The following is an 18,629-nucleotide window of genomic DNA, read 5'->3' as shown; positions in this document are numbered from 1 at the left end:
CCCTGGTCAGAAATGAGTCAAGGGCTGTCACCTCCGCCCCCCTGACACCACCCACTGGACCCTTTCATGGGCTGCTTCCTCTTAGCCATGTCTTCCCTTACTGTGGATGGGCTAATTGTTTTACAGACTATTCAAGATAAATGTGACAAGATGCAACAGATTGTAGCTTCGGAACACAGAAATGCTGGACACTTATGCACAGGCTAGGATTTTCCCCATAAAGGATATCTGTCCGTTAAAGAGAGTTCGGTCTCAGCGTTCACCAAGTCAGGGCTACCAATAAAGAGCAATACACAATTAGTAGACACCTAACTGCACAGGGATCAAGGAATACGGTTCAGTTGGTTTTCTGGACACTCCATGCAATACCCCGTACTCTCAAGTTTGTTTGACCTCACAAATGAAGACTCACTTAATTGTGACCCTGGCAGGTTTCCATGGAAAGTGTTCAATAATCAGCAATGCAAACATGTGGGCCTAAAGAAAGAGGGGTGGCCCAACCATGCCTCTTCCTGGCAAGGATGGGCCCGCCCATGGCCTGGGCGCGGCCTGCGCACGTCCCGAGCAGCAGGTGTGCAAAACGCCTTAAGAGGGTGGCAGCACAGTGTTTTCATTGATCAGTTCACCCAGTGTCTGCCTGTCTTCTGTGGCAGCCCATTGAAGCCGAGAAAGATCTAACATAATTAAAGAAATGTCGCTGACAAGTCACTTTTTTGAGAAAAAGAATCTTTTAAAGATCTGGAAGCTTTTCACTAAAATATGTTAACTAAAAAAACTAATAGAGAACCTCCTACTTTTCATTTTGTATTGACATTTTATATGCCACTGGGTGTACTGATGATTTAGGAGTGCACCTCGGAGCTGTATTATGTTTATTCACCCCCAATTATTTTTTGTAATAAATCCTGCAAGATTTGTTGGTTGTAGGAGAGTGGAAAAGGTTTGCTGAAAATGCTAGGTTCCCAAAGCGTTGACAGAAAGTAATAACACATGCTGGCAAGTTTTCTCTTCTTTCAAAAACATCAAACAAATTATTAAAATTTGAAAAAACACATATGCGTTTAATTAAGGCTGCTTAGATTATTCCTGTCCCGGAATACTTTTTACAACTGAGGCGAACCAATTTATATTGACACTTTTCTAAAAGGAGTTGAGCTGGTTATATGCAAGTTAAACATCAGAAATGTAAACAGAACAGTACCGAATAGCTATGTGACTTTGAGGAAGATCCACAGAAATTTTATACAACTTCCATGCAAATTTGTAGTTAAAATTATTATTACCACCAGTAAATGGCCAAACCGAACTGCAAGCATTTTCTATATTTATTTATTTATTTATTTATTTATTTATTTATTTATTGAAGTTTTGTATAGCGCTAGCTGGACCCAGAGGTATCAGAGCGCTTCACAGCAAATACAGATAAAACAACAACAAGCAGGAAATAGAGTCTGTGCGACAGTAGCTTGAGCGGAATAAGGGACGGTGCTCTGGAGTGAATCAACAGGTTCTGGGTTCCGATAGCAAGCAGACTTCCACCGTCACGTATGAGGTTCACCTTAGGCACCAGAGTGTTCAAGGAAGAATGCTTTGAGTAGCGATTTGAATTGTGGGAAGGAGGCAGTCATTCTGATATGGGGGGGGGGGTGGAGTTCCAGATCCTGGGGACATTCCCCGCAAAGGATTTATTTGAGGTTTTTCGTTTCAGTGATTTCAGAGGGATGAGTAAAAGTGTGTTGGAGCTTCTGAGGTTCCTGGACTGACCCGCCCTTTTGAGTTTGGAAGCCAGGTATTCCGGTTTGCCTGTATGCAGGGCTTTATGAGTGAGGCAAGCTGTGCGGAAGTTGGCTCGTTGGACAATCGGGAGCCATTTCAATTCTTTGAGTGCTGGGGAGATGTGGTCAAATTTCTTTGTTCCTGTGACCATTCTTGCTGCTGCGTTGAGGGTGGAGGTGAGAGGGCCCAGGTGCGCCTTGGCAGTTCCCGTCAGCACTGCGATGCCATAGTCTATTCTGGAAAGCACAAGTGCCTGGGTGGCCTGTTTCAGGTCTTTGGGGGGGGAGGAAGGGTATAATTTTGTATAGAAGTTTCAGGTTCAGGAATGCGCTTTTGGCGATTTTAGAGATGTGATTGTTCATGTCCAGTTTGGAGTCGAGGGTGATTCCTAAGGATTTTGCGGAGTTTGTTGGTGTCAGAGAGACATTGAGAGTATTTAAAGCTTTGAGCCATTCCACTATTTGTGGGTTTTCATCTTTGTTCGATATTAGGAGAACTTCTGTTTTTTCTTCATTCAGTTTGAGGTGGTTGGCTGTGAGCCACTGTTGGACTAAAACAATAAATAATCTGTTGGATTAAAACAATAAATGATCTAAAGTTACAAAGGCCATTAAAGTGAGCCTTCATACCCACATTTTGTGGGACAAGGAGTTAAGAAATCCATGAATTAATTTAAATCTGATGGTTATTCAGCTAACTTCTGCAAAATATTTTCAACATTTATTTCCCAAGCTACTATTCTATACTAATTCAACGCACGATACCCCCAAGACTCCTATTGTATTTCCTAATTGGGAATGGTTCCTAGAGCAAGCTTATAAGGCCGTTCCTTCTCCTACAATGTGGCAAAAAAGTGGAACGCCTTGCCTCAGCATCTCAGATCAAACCCTGACATTCTCTCCTTCCGTAAACAGCTGAAAACGCTACTGTTTACTACATAATCAATGGATCTGAATCTGCCTTCCTTCCAACTTAAACCTCAGCAATATTCTTAGCGCTTGGACGCCTCAGGGCAGCTACCCGCGCTTTAGAAATCCGAATTCATTCATTCATTCATAAACACAGACTGACTGTTTACTAAACTAAGAGGGGACTATCATCCAGATGCATCAAGCTAAAAACCGGTCGCATAGGGGCAGATTCTCAGAATCTGCCCCTTTGCGACCAGTATTTTTGCATTTGGGATGCATCATCCCAGATGCAAAAATCGCAAATAGAGAATTCGCTAAATTGCGATTGTTTGCATTTAAGGAATCTCAAATTGAGATTCCTTAAATGCAATGCATGAAAGTTTCAAAAATAGCGAATTCGCTACTAGGGCACGCAAATTACCACGAAGTACAACTTCATGGTAATTTGCAAAACTTAGAAAAATGCACTAAAGTGCATTTTTCAAAGTTTCATGTTGCGCACACACATGCCCTAAGGCAGAGGTCTTCAAACTTTTGTAGGTTGAGCCCCCCCCCAGCTGAATTTTTTTAGATGTTGGGCCCCCCGCCACCTGACAGAAATTTCTGGAATCTGGTACACTACATAATTGACCGCCGCATACATATCACGGGCCATATCCGGCAGACTCACAATACTAGGCTATGTGCGTCACTACCGATAGTCCTCCTGCTGCCGCCTGCGTTTCTTAACTCAAAATGCGCAGTTCCTGCTCCTCCTGAACTTGCCGCTCTGACCGTGGTATTTCCAACAGTAACTAATGCCAGCTGCGGCTGATTTTCACCGTTGTCAATGCAGGACACCGTCGACCGTCTGCGGTAAAGGTGGCTCATGGATGGTTCCAATGTGGTATCAAATCCCACCTGCACCAGTCATCCAAAGTCAGGGCTACAGAGGCTGGCTGGCTCACGAGTCGGGGTCACCGTGCAGCGCCGGAAAAAAAGGTGGGCGTGTGGGTAGTCGCAGTGAGAGTGGGTGCAGAAAGCTGCTGTGCTCATTGGTTGCAGCATGACTGATGGCACATCAGTGGCGGTAATATATCATGCGACCGGGAGGGACCAAGCCTACCGGGCCGCAGCGGGGCTCAGCTGCTGTCCAGTGACGATCATGAATAATTATTAAGTTCTTGATAGAGCAGGTAATTTATTAACTAAACTGTAGTTATCAATTACATCTTTTTAAACACTTATCCGCTGCTGCCGTGAATAAATTGCTCTTACAGTTTTTTTTAGCTATGTGACTAGGTTAGTGTAGTACTAGAAGTAGGGCAGAAAAGTAGCACGCCACAGAAGAACACTACCACAGCATGGGGGATTTTAGTTTAGGATGGGCTCACCAACTTCTGCTTTGGTAGGCCTACTGTCAGGAACCACAAGTGATGACAAGAACACCATGCTGGCATGGCTAACCTGCAGCTATGATGTAGTTTTTACCCATGTATGTATGTGTCTGTGGCGACGAGGCAGCAAATAACTTTATAAGGCCCACAGTCTTCACTATCCAATTGACATCAAGTGGCGTTAGGCCTTTTCCACCTGCGATCCAAGTGGTAGTGAGCAGGATGGCACACAAGTTTACCTGAGTGAGGTGACCGGAAGGAGAACTGTGCATGGGGGTAAGAAAAACTGTGAATTAAATATCGCCACGATCATACAAAGCTTTTGAATTTCGAAAATATAATCAAATAGGAATGCCAGTGGCAGCATGGCAACGGAAAACAATATGTCACATTTAAAAGCCATTCAGTATTCTGAATCTCTCAGGTAGCTTGTTCGTAAATATATTTAGCCAATTATGACTTTCAAGTCAATGTATGATTCTGTCATTAAATAACAGAGTTATCCTATGGAATAAAAAGCCAAGCAACACAATGCAAATTTTGCTATTACAGAAATAGTTTTTAAAGATCTGAAAACTCACATAAACTCTGAAGCCAAGGGGTCTAGAATTTATGCAAGTGAATTAATTGAATTAATTCTCCAATATGTGTGTCAGTTCAGTTCAGTTCAAAACGCTTTATTTGGTTTGCAAAGCACAACCATATATACAATCACAAATACACATATTAAAAACATTGCAAATACATGGGTGTCAGTATTATTATCCATCCATATTAAAACTACACCAATCAGTGACTTCAAACTATAAACTTGGACATATTATTTAACACATAAATAATATCATACAAGCTTTAAAAACAAGTGCCTCTTACGACCTAAAGTACATAATGTCGCTATACAGTATCTAATAATTGTTCTGGTATCAAACAAATTTCAGAAGTGGCAAATGCTCTCAAACAGATAACATCATGTGCAAATTACGCAATAAAGTGCCCTGTACACTCTGGACTCCGCAATGTGAAAATTTAGCTGTATGCTACCTCCAATAAACAATTATAGTACAATTAAATTTCCTAAAGTAGCATGTGTGTCATTTCTAATGTTTATATACATTTCCCTCGTCAGCTTGATTTTGCTTGCGAGAAAAGTGTCGCTCAGTGGTTGAAATGTAATTCATAATTACACTGAAATGATAAAAGTGTCACACATTGCAATCTTAAACCTTGGCAGCTATGGAACAGTTATTTCAGCTGCAGTGGGTTCACGCTCGTTAGAGCATGCGTCGCTGCGCTAGAGTGTTTGAGACCAGCAGAGCAGTTAGTGGTCATGGCTCCAGCACGGTACTGTATACCCGGAGAACGGTTGTGCAGTCTTGAAGACTTTTACCCTGGAAGTGGGACATACAGCAGGCATGGGTATATATTTATGCCTCCCTATCAGGGTATGTGATGAAGAAAAGTGATATTGGAATGTTGCCTACGGTTTCTGTGGTGAGAGATGCGCAGTCCCAGCTCCTACCTGATGTGGGTGCAACTGTCACTTGTAAGGTGTGCAGAATTAATTCCCGCTTTGCTAAAGCTCAGATCCTCTACATTGCATCCACTCCATTGACGAATACATTCAGAGGAACAATACGAAAGGAAGACATTCGAGCCACTGAAAAAAACAAGGTTGTAGTGTACAAGAGTTTCCCACCTGGTGACATCGTCCTGGCAAGTTATTTCTCTTGGTGATGCACAGTCCAACTATCTGTTGACAACCGCTGAGAACGAGCTGGGCGTGGTGGTTGCCCATAGTGAAGCAGGAGTACAGATGGTGCCTATCAGCTGGTGTGAGATGCAGTGCCCGCAGACGCACATGAAGGAGTTCAGGAAAGTTGCCCTGGTGCAGCCAGAGTTTCAACCGACGTAGTCAACTTGAATTTCTAAGATGTGTTGTTTCCCGCGCCTCTTAGAGCTGTGCTGCACACTACGCACTGTTGGCAGCTCTGCTGGCATAAATAAAATCTGTTATTCTATGACATTTACAGTCTTGCTGCTCAATGTGGTGTCCATGGAAAAAGGTACATTGGTTGACGGAAGGGATTGCATATGAGCAGATTCATGTCCAACTAAAAATTGTTTCTCAAAATTCTTTTGCTTCTCAGTGCCTAAAGTGGTTATACTGCTCGGAAAATGGTTTGATAGGGTCCGATTCGGCACAAAATGAGTATTGCCATTTATTTTTGCAGGCTTTTTTAATGCAACTAAAGTGTAATGTTTGTATTTAAAGACAAATAAAAGTACTTTCTAAGCTGCAGTGGGAGGCAAGGAGTCTCCTCTGCTCTGAAATCGAACGCAAAGGAACAGGACTGTCTATTCCTTTACTTTCGGTTTTAACTGAGGAGACATCCTGCCTCCTACTGCAGCTGAAGCATTTCAGCGCTACCAATTAACCCCCTCCTGGGAGGGTGAACTGTTAGCACTTAGCTGACAAAAGCATGGGCGCATCGTGCCCAATGATTTCCCCTCCCTCACCCCTCCTACCCTTTGTCACCAGGAGTTCGCTAATGAAAGAAATTCCCATTTGAAATGGGTGAAGACTTGCGCTGCAGAGGACAACAAAGGTAGGATTTTAGGGTTGAGGCGCGCCCCCCCTGGGATGGTGTCGCGCCCCCCTGGGGGGGCACGCCCCACAGTTTGAAGAACTCTGCCCTAAGGGCATGTGTGTGCGCAACATATGTGCACAATTCAATTTCAGGGGTGCAACATGGTGTCCTTTGGACACCCCTGCACCCTTGAAATCGCAATCTCCATTTCCGATTCGCTAATTGCGATTCGCAAATTGAGATTGTCTTCCCATTAATTCCTATGGGCCTTTAGGCCCATAGGAATGAATGGGGAGGTATTCCTTAATTGCGACTCGCAATTTGCGAGTCGCAATTAAGGAATTCTAAGAAATCGCTATTTTGTAAGCGATTTCTTCATGCATAGCATTTTGCTATTCCTTATTAGCGAATCCTTATTTTTCGCTAATAAGGAATCGCAAAATGGATGCTTGATGCATCTGGCTATATATATTGACACATTCGCAAATACTGATCAAGCTGCTTTCAGAGCAAACCCAAACAAATTTGACTTTTTAAAAAGATGCCTGACGTGCAATAAAATCATGCAAATTGAAGAAGTAATAGGAATGCCTGGATTGGCAGCGGTTGAAGCACTTCATTCTGAAGTCCCTTTGATGCGATATCTTGGGCTTTTCTTGCAAAGATAGAGACATGGGGACCCATTAAGATGGCAACTGGACTTCTCTCCGCCCACCACCCTAGCGGTGCTGGGACTGGCCGCAAGTGGTGCGGCGGTCCCGCACCGGCGATTAGGATGCCACCACCACCGTGGAGGTGGCATCCTCCATTCCCAGCATTGTGGCTGCGGTGTTCACAGCACCCCCCGCCACAATGCTGGGAATGCACTGCGTGCATTGTCATGCAAAAGGTGACCGGCACCGCGAGGTGCCTGCCACCATGTCCATGACAATGCAGGAGCACCCCCCGCCACAATGCTGGGAATGCACTGCGTGCATTGTCATGCACAAGGTGACAGGCACCGCGAGGTGCCTGCCATGATGTCCATGACAATGCAGGGGGCTACCATAGGTACCCCCCATGTGCACCCTCCCCCCATACCCGAAAGCAAAATCTGCATGCCGTTGTCGCCACAGAAAGGCATGTTTCCGCCCCCATGCTAATATGGGTGGCGGCTGCTACATATCTCCCTAACCTCTGTGCCTGGTGACCTTCCCCGGGATGGCTCATCTCTACCCAGTGATGTCTTTGTTCTCCATCCCTTATGCCAAATGACCCTCTGCTCCTGTTATCACACTTTGTTGCTGTTAGATCTAGCATCTTTTGGTGTGATTTCCCCTGTCTTTTTGCTTCTGACCGCCTGTTTTTGACTGTGTGCTGCATTTCGTGTTTGCTGGTTGTAGGACTCTGGACACATTACCACTGCTGATGAGTGCTAAAGTGCAAGTGCTCCCTGTCTAAATGGTAAATTGTTTTCTCCATTATTGGCATATTTGATTTACTAGTAGGTCCCTAGTACAATGCACCAGGGGTGCCCAGGGTCTGTAAAACAAATGCTACTATTGGCCCTTCAGTGCTGACTGTGCCACCCACACAATTAGCCCTGTAAACATGTCTCAGGCCTGCCACTGCAGTGCCTATGTGTGCAGTTTTAAACTGCCATGTTGACCTGGCAAGTGCACCCACTTGCTAGGTCCAAACCTTTCCTTTTTACTATATGTAAGTCACCCCTAAGGTAGGCCCAATACTGCCCCATGGGCTGGGTGCAGTATATTTAATGGGTAGGACATGTACTGGCGTGTTTCAGTTAAATACTGCTAATTTCGTTTTTCACTATTGCATGGCCTTTCTCTCCCATAGGTTAGCATTGGAACTGCTTTGTAACCTCTTACGAGGGTATCTGCCATTTGGAAGTAGATAGAGATTCGGAGTCTCTGAACTCACAATTTAAAAAAACATATTTGTGTAGCCGGTGTTTGAATTGTAAGTTTGAAAGTGGGCATTTTCTTGCTTATCTACTCTGTGCCTCTGCCTGTCTGTAGAATACATGTCTGGGTTGGCTGACAGTTGAGCTCTTGTGCATTCACTCCAGACAGTCACACAAAGGGAGCTGAGGTGTTCCTTGCATATCCTGATGGCCCATCACCTGGCTAATGGGCCTTCCTGAGCTTGAGTGGTGGGAGGAGTTGTCACTGACAACTGAATAGTGCTGTGCCTGTCTTCATACAAAGCTGTGTCCATCCCCCTGCAGTGTGTCTGGAGCCAGGTCAGGGAAAGGCAGGGTCTTGTGCACTACAAAGACACTCCTTTGAAAGTTGCCTACTTCAAAGGCAGAAAAGGATGTGAGTACTGGACCTCCTACACCCCAAACTCAGAACACTTCTGGACTGACGAGATTCTACCAGGAAGAAGATCTGGATGCTGTAGGAGGAGCTTCCACTCTGACTGTTGCTTTGTTGTGCTGGCCTGATGGTTGTTATGTCTGTCCTGGGACTGAAAGGACTGGATTTTGCTTTCTGAATCCTTCTTCCAAAGTTTCTCCCCAAGGGCTTGAGTTGAGCTTGCCTCCTAGTAGAAGTCTCACGGCCAACAAAGACTTCACGTGCAACCCTTGGACCCCTCTGCTGTAAAAGCACTACTTGGCAAGTGGTGCCAATTCCAGTTCCTGGGCCCTTGGAAGTGAACTTGGGTTGCAAGCAAGAAGAAACCAAAGCATTGACTCCAATTGAATTCGGAACCGGCGCTTGTCTGCAACTCGTACGCCAGGCCACTGCCTGTACTGGAACCCTGGTCCCCACTCAAAGCAAAGATCGGACTTACAATGCAGGACCAGATGATGCTGCAGCACCTTCGAAGCACCATGACTGTGGGAGTCCCGAGCACCCCATCACCGAGGTCCGTGGCGTACTGTTCCAGCGCTGCACCGCGGCCTCGTGGTTCGACATTGACAATGCAGAATCGAAGCCTCGCAGCTTGACCTTAGACACTACATTGATGCCGCACCACAGTAAGGAACCAAGGTATTGCACCGACAACCGCCACATCACCCTCCCCCTTCGTGGCAGTAAGGAACTGTTGCAGCATCACCTCCCCTGCATTGCATTAAGGAACCAACGATGCATCACCTCCCCTGCGTAGTAGTAAGGAACCAACGCTGCATCACCTCCCATGCATAGCATTAATGAACCAACGCTACATCACCTCCCCTGCATAGCAGTAAAGAGCCAGCGCCGTAGTAGCAACCACCGCCTCACCTCCCCTGCACTACAGTAAGGATCCAACGCCGCATCTGCCTCTGCGACGCCTCACCTCCCCTGTGCTTTGTATCGTCTTTTGTGTTCTTGACTCCTCCAAGGTACTGTACTGGGGTCTGTCTGACTGCGTAACTGGCCCTCGTTCCTTCAAGGCCAGACTGACTTTGTGGAGTGGTCGATGTCATCCGTAACCAAATTGTCCCAGTCAGAGCTACATGATTCCAAAGAGTTATAGTTGAAGTAAATAGTGCAAAAGTGATATCTTCACTTGTGTATGTTGGATTTATGTAGTTTTGGTCTTGTTTTTATTCAGATTAATATTGGCTGTTTCTCTAAAACTGGTGTGGGCTCCATTTGTTGTGTTTTAACTGTATGGCTGTGTGTACCCCACTACCCCATCCAACACCCAACACCCATTTTAAATTAAAGTAAAATGAATTTAATCATTTATATTTAAATATATTTAACATAGTTATAACCACAGTTTTATCCCTAGTCTTAAAATGAATTAAAATGAATTAAAGGTAATTACTAATCTTAAATATAACCCATATGTGTGCCCATTCTTACACCATAATTCATTCAGATAAAATGAAATTAAAGTAAATCTATTTTCTCAGCCTAATGCTAGCCCTTAATCTTAATTCATTTGAAAAAAAGTAAATTAAATAGTTATCTGTAATTTAACGTTAATATTAACCTAAACTACTGTTCTATTTATTTTAAATGAATTATACATTATCTGACCCCAGTAGTTACCATAACCCCTTATTTAAATTAAATATGTATGCGTAACAATACCCTAATTAGAGCTACAAAACTTCATCTACTTTTATTTTTGTTTATATTTTTCTTATTAAAAATGTAAGTTCATTGATTTAATATACCCAAACGTTGAATCATTTGAAATAAAAGATGTAAAATTATATTCAATTAAATATATTACCATTGCTAAAAAAAATTAACTCTTCTCCGAAACTTATGTTGCTATAGTGCTTACCTTTCATGACGCTGTATTCGTTTCTGTAGCAGTTATCTCCCTATTGTCGCATCAACGTAGCACAATTGATGTTGTGAACCATTGATGTGGGCCATCGATGCAGTGGGTTTCATTGGCTCCCAGTGGCACAGAGAGTAAAATGTAAACCTGTGTCTTCTACTTTCAAAGCATAGTAGGACTGGGGCAAATAATACTTATAGTACATGTTACTGAAACACGAATCTTTAAATAGCACCCGGTGAGCCGCATCCCAGTATAACCATGGGTGCCCACTGCTAAGGATGTAGTTCTATTGATATGGAGATTCAAGAAATATACTTCAATCTTCAACAGTGCTACGAAGTGGCTCCTTTGGCAAGGCAGCGTTTTACAATACATGTGAATATGTTTTTATGTTTATTTGTTTTTGTATCCCCTCTTGTCTCGTGTGGTGGTCTTGTGCTTGGTGTGCAGGGTGCTTTGAAAATACTAAGTAAAATTAAAAAAAGCAGAATTATCAATTTGCTATTTTTGTGTTGACAACACCTGATATAAAAATTCATTGCCTGAATCCGTTTGTTTAGAAGGTGGCTGCGTCTGTAATTCGAAACAATTTTGTCTAGCGTTAGTTACACTCACGTATCGCCTCAGGGACTGACTAATTTAATATTAAGTTGTATGTATTTGGCGTAGAGAGGAGTCACGCATTCTACTACCACTTAGTATCCATAGCTGCAGTAAACCAAAGAAAAACATCCTTCGGCAGCTCACTCGTTGAGGTTATCATTAAACATTAACTGCCACAGCTAGTCATGCTACCTTTAGCTTTTAAAGAACACTACTTTTTTCCTTCGGATAAAGGATGCCATTGCCACCTTTATGCAGCGCGGACTGGTGACGTAGATGGACGCGAGTAAACCACACAAGGGCATTGTAGAGAAACCGCTCCAGGGCAGCTTTATGTAATTTGTGGTTTACGGGCTGTGCGAGTTGCACATTTGTTGATGTTCACAAAAGTGTTGCCTATGACATTACTGGTTATTGTTTATTTGTATGCAGACTCTAAGACAATTTATGTACACGGAGTTAGAAAAAGAAATCGGAACACTCGGGGAACGTCAGTAATCTGGAAACACCTGAATGAACTGGTTGGTCTCAGCTCTCCAGTCTGCCAGATTTTGTCTGGCAGGGGTGACTTTGGATTCCAGGACTTGCACTTCATCACTCCAGATTCACAGGTTTGTTTTTGATTTTCAGTTTGAATAATTCCAGTTTTGAGACGGTTAGAGGTTAATCAGAAAGAAAGTGAAATATGTTCCTCAGATTAATCTCTAATAATCAATTGTTCAAGTAGAAACCAGTTATGCATTTCACTAGTGGCAATTTATTACATCGACATTTTGTGCTAGTTACAACAAACAAGCATTTTCAATGCAATAGGTCTCGCTTTTCGAAACTTTGACCTATTGGTATTGTAAATGACAATGCCTTTTATTATTGCAGGTTTTTTAAACACATAAAAGGCAATTTCATTTACATTGCCAATAGCTCAAAATCTCGCAATTGCGAGACCTATTGCATTGCAAATGCTTGTTTTTGCAATGCAAGAGGCCTCACATTTGCGAGACTTAGAGCTGTTGATGTCGTAAACATAAAAGCGAGCGACGTGCTGAAACATAAAGTGTGGCCCATGTTGCAAACATGAAAGGCGGCGTGGTGCTGAAGGTCTAAATGTCAGTTTAAAACTGCACACACAGGCTGCTGTGGCAGGCATGAGACATGTTTTACAGTGCTATTTTAGTGGGTGGTACAATGAGTGCTGCTGCCCACTAGTAACATTTAATTTACAGGCCCTGGGTACATTCCATTGAACTTACTGTGATGTAATGTCTTCTGAAGTAGATTGCTGTGAAGTAATGATATTATTTATATTTACAGTGCTTGTGGATGGTAAATGGTAAGAAAATACAAAAGTGTGTTTGCACCTTTATGTGTGAAATCTGCACTTTATTGTTGTAGGGTGTTAGAGCAGACATAGTATCAGGACTTTTTTTTAAATTTCAAATGCAAGACCCTCTATGTGGCGGTTTAACTTATTTCTTCTACTGTATTAAAGGAAACTCAACTTAAATATAATTTTGTCGAATGGGGGACACTGGCTGTGAATTAAGGCTCAGTACATTTCTGAACGGACATGTGAGTTTGTGATACCAAGAAAAAACACATCACAATTAGTTGGTCCTCTAAATCCCCAAAGAGGCACTGGTTTGCCCACTACAACAACAGAAAGATGGTCGTCATGCCGTACAAAGCATAATTGTATGGTAAAATACATAGCAGGCAGGGACAGCTAATAGGCAGACATATTGCTTGGTGCTGCAGTTCAAAGGAATCTGAGAATTGGAATAGGGCAAGGCAGGCGACAGATGGGTGAATGCCAGTGGTGAGGCATGTGTGGATGAGTGGAAAAAGCAGATCAAAAAGCAAATGGCGTCCGTGACAATATTTAGTTAATGGTTGGCTGCACAAAGTAGTATTATGGGATGGTATGTGGTTTAGGATGAATTATGTGCTAGCTCCTTAAGTAATAACAAATCACCAAGTGTTCCTGAAGGAATAATTTAACACTACTAACAATTTATAACTTGTCACAATAGTGAGCATGGAATCACAATACTCAAGAGACATTTGTATCAAAAAATATATTTTCTTTTTATATATCAATTTTTCTTTCAAAACATATACTTTTTTATATTGTATAGATATTGTTCCACGTATCCATTCATATACGGCAACAAAAATTGTACTGCGTTTTTCTCAGCATGTGCAGTACGTTTTTGACACTTTTTAGACGTTATATGGGCAATATTTACAAATCAACCATATATACATTCATTTACAACTTTATACTTTGCTTGACATTCATTCAATGAAGGCAATATATACAAAAGGCGCTTTTTTGTATATATTGCCTTCATTGAATGAATGTCAAGCAATGTATAAAGTTGTAAATGAATGTATATATGGTTGATTTGTAAATACTGCCCATATAACGTCTAAAAAGTCTTAAAAACGTACTGCACATGCTGAGAAAAACTCAGTACAATTTTTGATGCCGTATAAGAATGGATATGTGGAACAATATCTATACAATATAAAAAAGTATATGTTTTGAAAGAAAAATTGATATATAAAAAGAAAATATATTTTTTGATACAAATGTCTCTTTAGTATTGTGATTTCATGCTCACTATTGTGACAAGTTATAAATTGTAAGTAGTGTTAAATTATTCCTTCAGGAACACTTGGTGATTTGTTATTGATTATACCCAGTTCCTTGGGACTATTGGGTTGCCCTATTGTTGTTTCACAGCTCCTTAAGTAAGGCAAAATAGGGATAAGTTAATATCACATATTCCCTGAAGATTTAGGGTAACTGACAGAACATTAAAGGACCACTTGGCTCTAGCATTTACAGAAGGGGTCTCCTATGGGTGACTAAGGACGGGCTCTGATAAAGAGATGCTGGTGAAAGAGGCTCTACCTTGTGGCACACGTGACAATTTGTAAAGAATGTTAAAAGTATATTTTGAGTTTATTTCACTTCCCTTTAAACATAGGAGTAAGCAAACATTGGGCATAATTAGTCTCACATAGTTATTTAGCAAATGATGTTCCATTCCGAGGCCATTATGGGCAAAATATTGAGTTCTAATGAGCCTACAGGATAATTGGATATCTGTTGTTCTACACCTTGAGCATTTTGAGGTGTCGAACCGGGCTGCAAAAGCACTTTGAAAGCAGTCGCCATAAGATTAAAAAACAAATTCAGAGTAGACACGTATAAGGGTTGCTACAACCAGCAAATGGCAGAGATGTAGCTGGATATATCTATTTGAAAGTGTGTGCTATCTGAGATGGGTGTGTAAAGTAAAGCTAGCTGTCAAGGGACGGCTGGTGATAAGCAAGGCCAGAAGGAATTAGGTCACATTGGATACAGTCTCAAGAGAGAACAAGAGAAGGCTGGTATCTGCGCAGGGTTTCTTCCACAGGCCTGAGAACAAAAAGGATGAACAGGTGTAAAGTAATTTGAAGAGGAGATTTCCTAACTATGATACATGTGTCCAGCATGGGCCAGCTGTGCATTATGTTCTTCATATCATTCTTCCACCACTTCTGGTTATGTACACCCTTGTAGAATGCTGTAAAGACTAGACCGTTGCAACAGATTTTTTTCTAAGCAAGCAGCACACAGTGAAGTTATGGAGAGCGTTTTATTCTAGTATGGGCTGTGTGCACATGTCTTGTACTAGGGACCATGTAGCAGGTAACTAACTTCATGCCGCTGGGGTCTTCCTACAATAAATATCGAAATCACCCCGCCACCAGCCTGCTCATTTCAAATAAATGAACACAATATGCTAAATAAAAAACACTGAGCGAAATAATTAAGAAATATTCACTCCATACTGACAATAAACTCTGAAATGCACACACAAAAGAAGCTACCCTGAAAAATTGGTCGTTAACAAAATGTAACCATATCCTTACAAAGCACTTAGTCATTAAAGTGCTGGCATCTCAAAAAATTTAAAGGACTGTTCCTTATACCCTATTTTGGGGTATAAGGAACTCCAGTACAGTTAGAGGATGACACAGGCCACCCTTACCTAGTGGTAACATTTGAACCATATTGGTAGGATAGGAGCCCGATTTTCGTCCTGATGAAGGCCACTTGGGCCACTGGCAGAAACATGTGGACAATAAAGGTGGTGATGGGGTAATAGTTCCTCCAATCCACACATTTTTATTTTTAACAACAAGTAGTACCCAGCAAATACATTTATTTGGGTTATCATATTGATTTTTAAAATCACTTATTCACAGCAGGCCCCACTTAGTTCATTAGAAGTGCCTCCTTGTCTCCAGGTGTAGGCCGGCTCTCTGTCAAACGTGATTTATAAATCGCGAGGACTGCCAATAATGAAGCGTGACATCAGGTGGTATGTGAGGACAGTACTTTACATTTTTTGAGATGCCCAGCATTTTACTGACTTTGGGCCCGATGTAGGTCGGTCGGTAACGGACGAAAATCGGTATTTCAGCCGTTACCGATCGGTAAATAGGTGATTGGCATGTAGGGGGCTTTATTTTACCGAATCGGTAAAATTACCGATTCGGTAATTTTACCGATTCGGTAAAATAAAAAATCGGTAAATTTACCGAATCTGAGCCACCCATATGTAGGTGGGACTCTTCAGAGTCCCAGGAGCCTTACCGAATCGGTATTTTATCATCAAATCCAATTTGATGGTAAAATACCGATTCCGGTGTGCATGCACATGTGTGCATGCACACCTATGCCATGTGACAGGCAGACCTGCCCTTAGGGCATGTATGCCTGCCACATGGCACCCGAGCCTGTTTTGGGGGTGCCAGAGGGTGTCAAAGTGACACCCCCTGCACCCTTGTGAAATTCGGTATTTACCGATTTGGTAAATACCGAATCGGTAATGCCCATTCATTCCTATGGGCTTCAAAGCCCATAGGAATGAATGGGCTTTACCGATTCAGTATTTACCGAATCGGTAAATACCGAAATCATCCGATTCGGTATTCCAGCACATCTGGAATACCTACATGTCGACCCCATAGATTTACCAATTTTTAATTACCGAATCTGAGCCACCCATATGTAGGTGGGACTCTTCAGAGTCCCAGGAGCCTTACCGAATCGGTATTTTACCATCAAATCCAATTTGATGGTAAAATACCGATTCCGGTGTGCATGCACATGTGTGCATGCACACCTATGCCATGTGACAGGCAGACCTGCCCTTAGGGCATGTATGCCTGCCACATGGCACCCAAGCCTGTTTTGGGGGTGCCAGAGGGTGTCAAAGTGACACCCCCTGCACCCTTGTGAAATTCGGTATTTACCGATTTGGTAAATACCGAATCGGTAAATACCGAAATCATCCGATTCGGTATTCCAGCACATCTGGAATACCTACATGTCGACCCCATAGATTTACCAATTTTTAATTACCGAATAGGTAAAATTCGGTAATTTAAAATCGGTAAATCTATTTTACCTACATCTAGCCCTTAGTGCTCTGTAAGGATATGGTTATATATTGTTAACAACCAATTGTCTCTTGGCGCTTTTTAGAATAGGTGTATTATCCAACCAAGCTATTTGTCCTCATGTTAGAAAGAGGAAGGTTGTTATATGTTGCAGGTGCAAGTTAAACAAGAATGTTCATTTTCACCAGATTAGATATGACATTCAAAGCTTGCTTAGTGCTCATTAGATGATATTATAAAGATATTATTTCAGTCAATGGGCGACAGCTTGAGGGTGTCTAGTAAAACAGCTTTTAAGCTTTTGAGGAGTGCCCGAGATAACGCATCTGGAGTGATAGAGTTTTTTCTAATAGATTTACTAACATCTCTGCAGGACCAGTTTTTGGTAAAGGCCCTGTTAGACTTGGCCCTTTATGGCATGTTCACCCCTGAACTTTTTGCCTTAAGCTCTGACATGGAGGTATTGGTTCTGGGCCTCTGGACACTTTAGCACTGTGGCCCAGTTTAAAGTGCGTGCGCGCTTCGAGTGAGTGTGGTGAGATTGACCTGCCCTCCCATAGGAATACATGGGGGATATGTGTGTCCATGGTAATTCCTGGTATGAGGGGAGTGCAGGGTCGAGTTTAGTATGTATGAACTCGTGAGGATAAATGCTGCCCGATGGTGTGTGCAGATTTATGGTGACTGGTGGAGAAATGCCACTTTTAGAAGTTGGCATTTTTGTGTACTTCGTGTCCGCCTGCCTGATGTGAATTCCATGTCTGACTTGTGATTGACAGGAGCTGAGAGGTCTGGGTGGCTCCAGGAGACAGGGTGAGTTAGCCCAGTGATGAATAGAGAGATCTGCATTCAGATGGGAGGGGTGAGTTGCACCTGGGACATGAATAGAGCTGTGCCTTCCCTCCACAATGCTGGCTCCGCCCCTGTGGTGTGTCTGATCACTGAGCCGCCACCTGACAAAGGGGAGAGGAGCATGAGTAAATTAAAGTGCTCCAAAGCTCCCCTAAACCAGTTCTGACTGATATCCCCAAGCCCTGTGCTGTGACACAAAGGGATTTGCTAATATAAATATACGGGCTGTGACCCCATGAAAGAGGCTCTGTTCCTGATCCTGACGTGTGGGGGGCTTGCTGCTGCTGGGGCCCGGAGGAACCGCCATGGGGGCTGCCTCCCTGCTGGAGGGCCTTGTGTGCTGGCCCAGCTGGCCCCTGGAACTGGAGGAACATTTATCTGGGACTTGTTCTCCTTTGCTTCAGGACTTTTTGCCTACCCCTAGCGCCTGGTGAGCGCTTTATTTCTCTTTCCACCGAGCGCTTAATTTTCTCCTTGCAGCGCTGGGCTGCGATCATTGTCGAGTGAATCCCGACATAGGGATTCCCCTGTTCTGTTTGAGGTATTGCGGGTGCCCACCACGCTTATCCTTTTGGTTTTTATGGCGAGTGCCCACCCCACATTCTTTATGTGCTATGCAGGTGCCCACCCCGCTTATGTGTATATCTAACTTGCGGGTGTCCAACCCGCATTATCACCAAAGGAGAAAGTCATTGCTGCAGCCACTACCTGAGGAGAAGCAGCTCCACAGACAAAACCGGAAGTCAGGCGAGGTTTCCGGATCAAGTAGCGACCCCGCAGACCGCCACAAGAGGAGTCTGGTGAGTGGAGCTGGTGCGGAGGGGGCG

General features: G+C 43.1%; 1 protein-coding gene and 1 pseudogene across 2 annotated transcripts in view; both read left to right on the top strand.

Moving 5' to 3' along the window:
* TTLL2 (tubulin tyrosine ligase like 2) overlaps positions 1-18,629 on the top strand; it is a 78,165-nt gene that overhangs the window by 34,860 nt on the left and 24,676 nt on the right. The window contains exon 1 of one of the 2 annotated variants that reach the window (XM_086925279.1): positions 11,923-12,101. The exons of the other annotated variant lie outside the window; for it this stretch is intronic. The gene's annotated coding sequence lies outside the window, so the exon portion shown is untranslated. Of the gene's footprint in view, positions 1-11,922; positions 12,102-18,629 lie in introns of those variants that run through there. 2 annotated transcript variants of the gene reach the window in all.
* On the top strand, positions 5,391-5,975 carry LOC147708005 (exosome complex component CSL4 pseudogene; annotated as a pseudogene).

The sequence above is a fragment of the Lissotriton vulgaris genome, chromosome 6, assembly GCF_964263255.1.
Source record: "Lissotriton vulgaris chromosome 6, aLisVul1.2, whole genome shotgun sequence".
Taxonomy (NCBI): domain Eukaryota; kingdom Metazoa; phylum Chordata; class Amphibia; order Caudata; family Salamandridae; genus Lissotriton; species Lissotriton vulgaris.
This window is presented reverse-complemented; position numbering and strand designations above follow the sequence as displayed.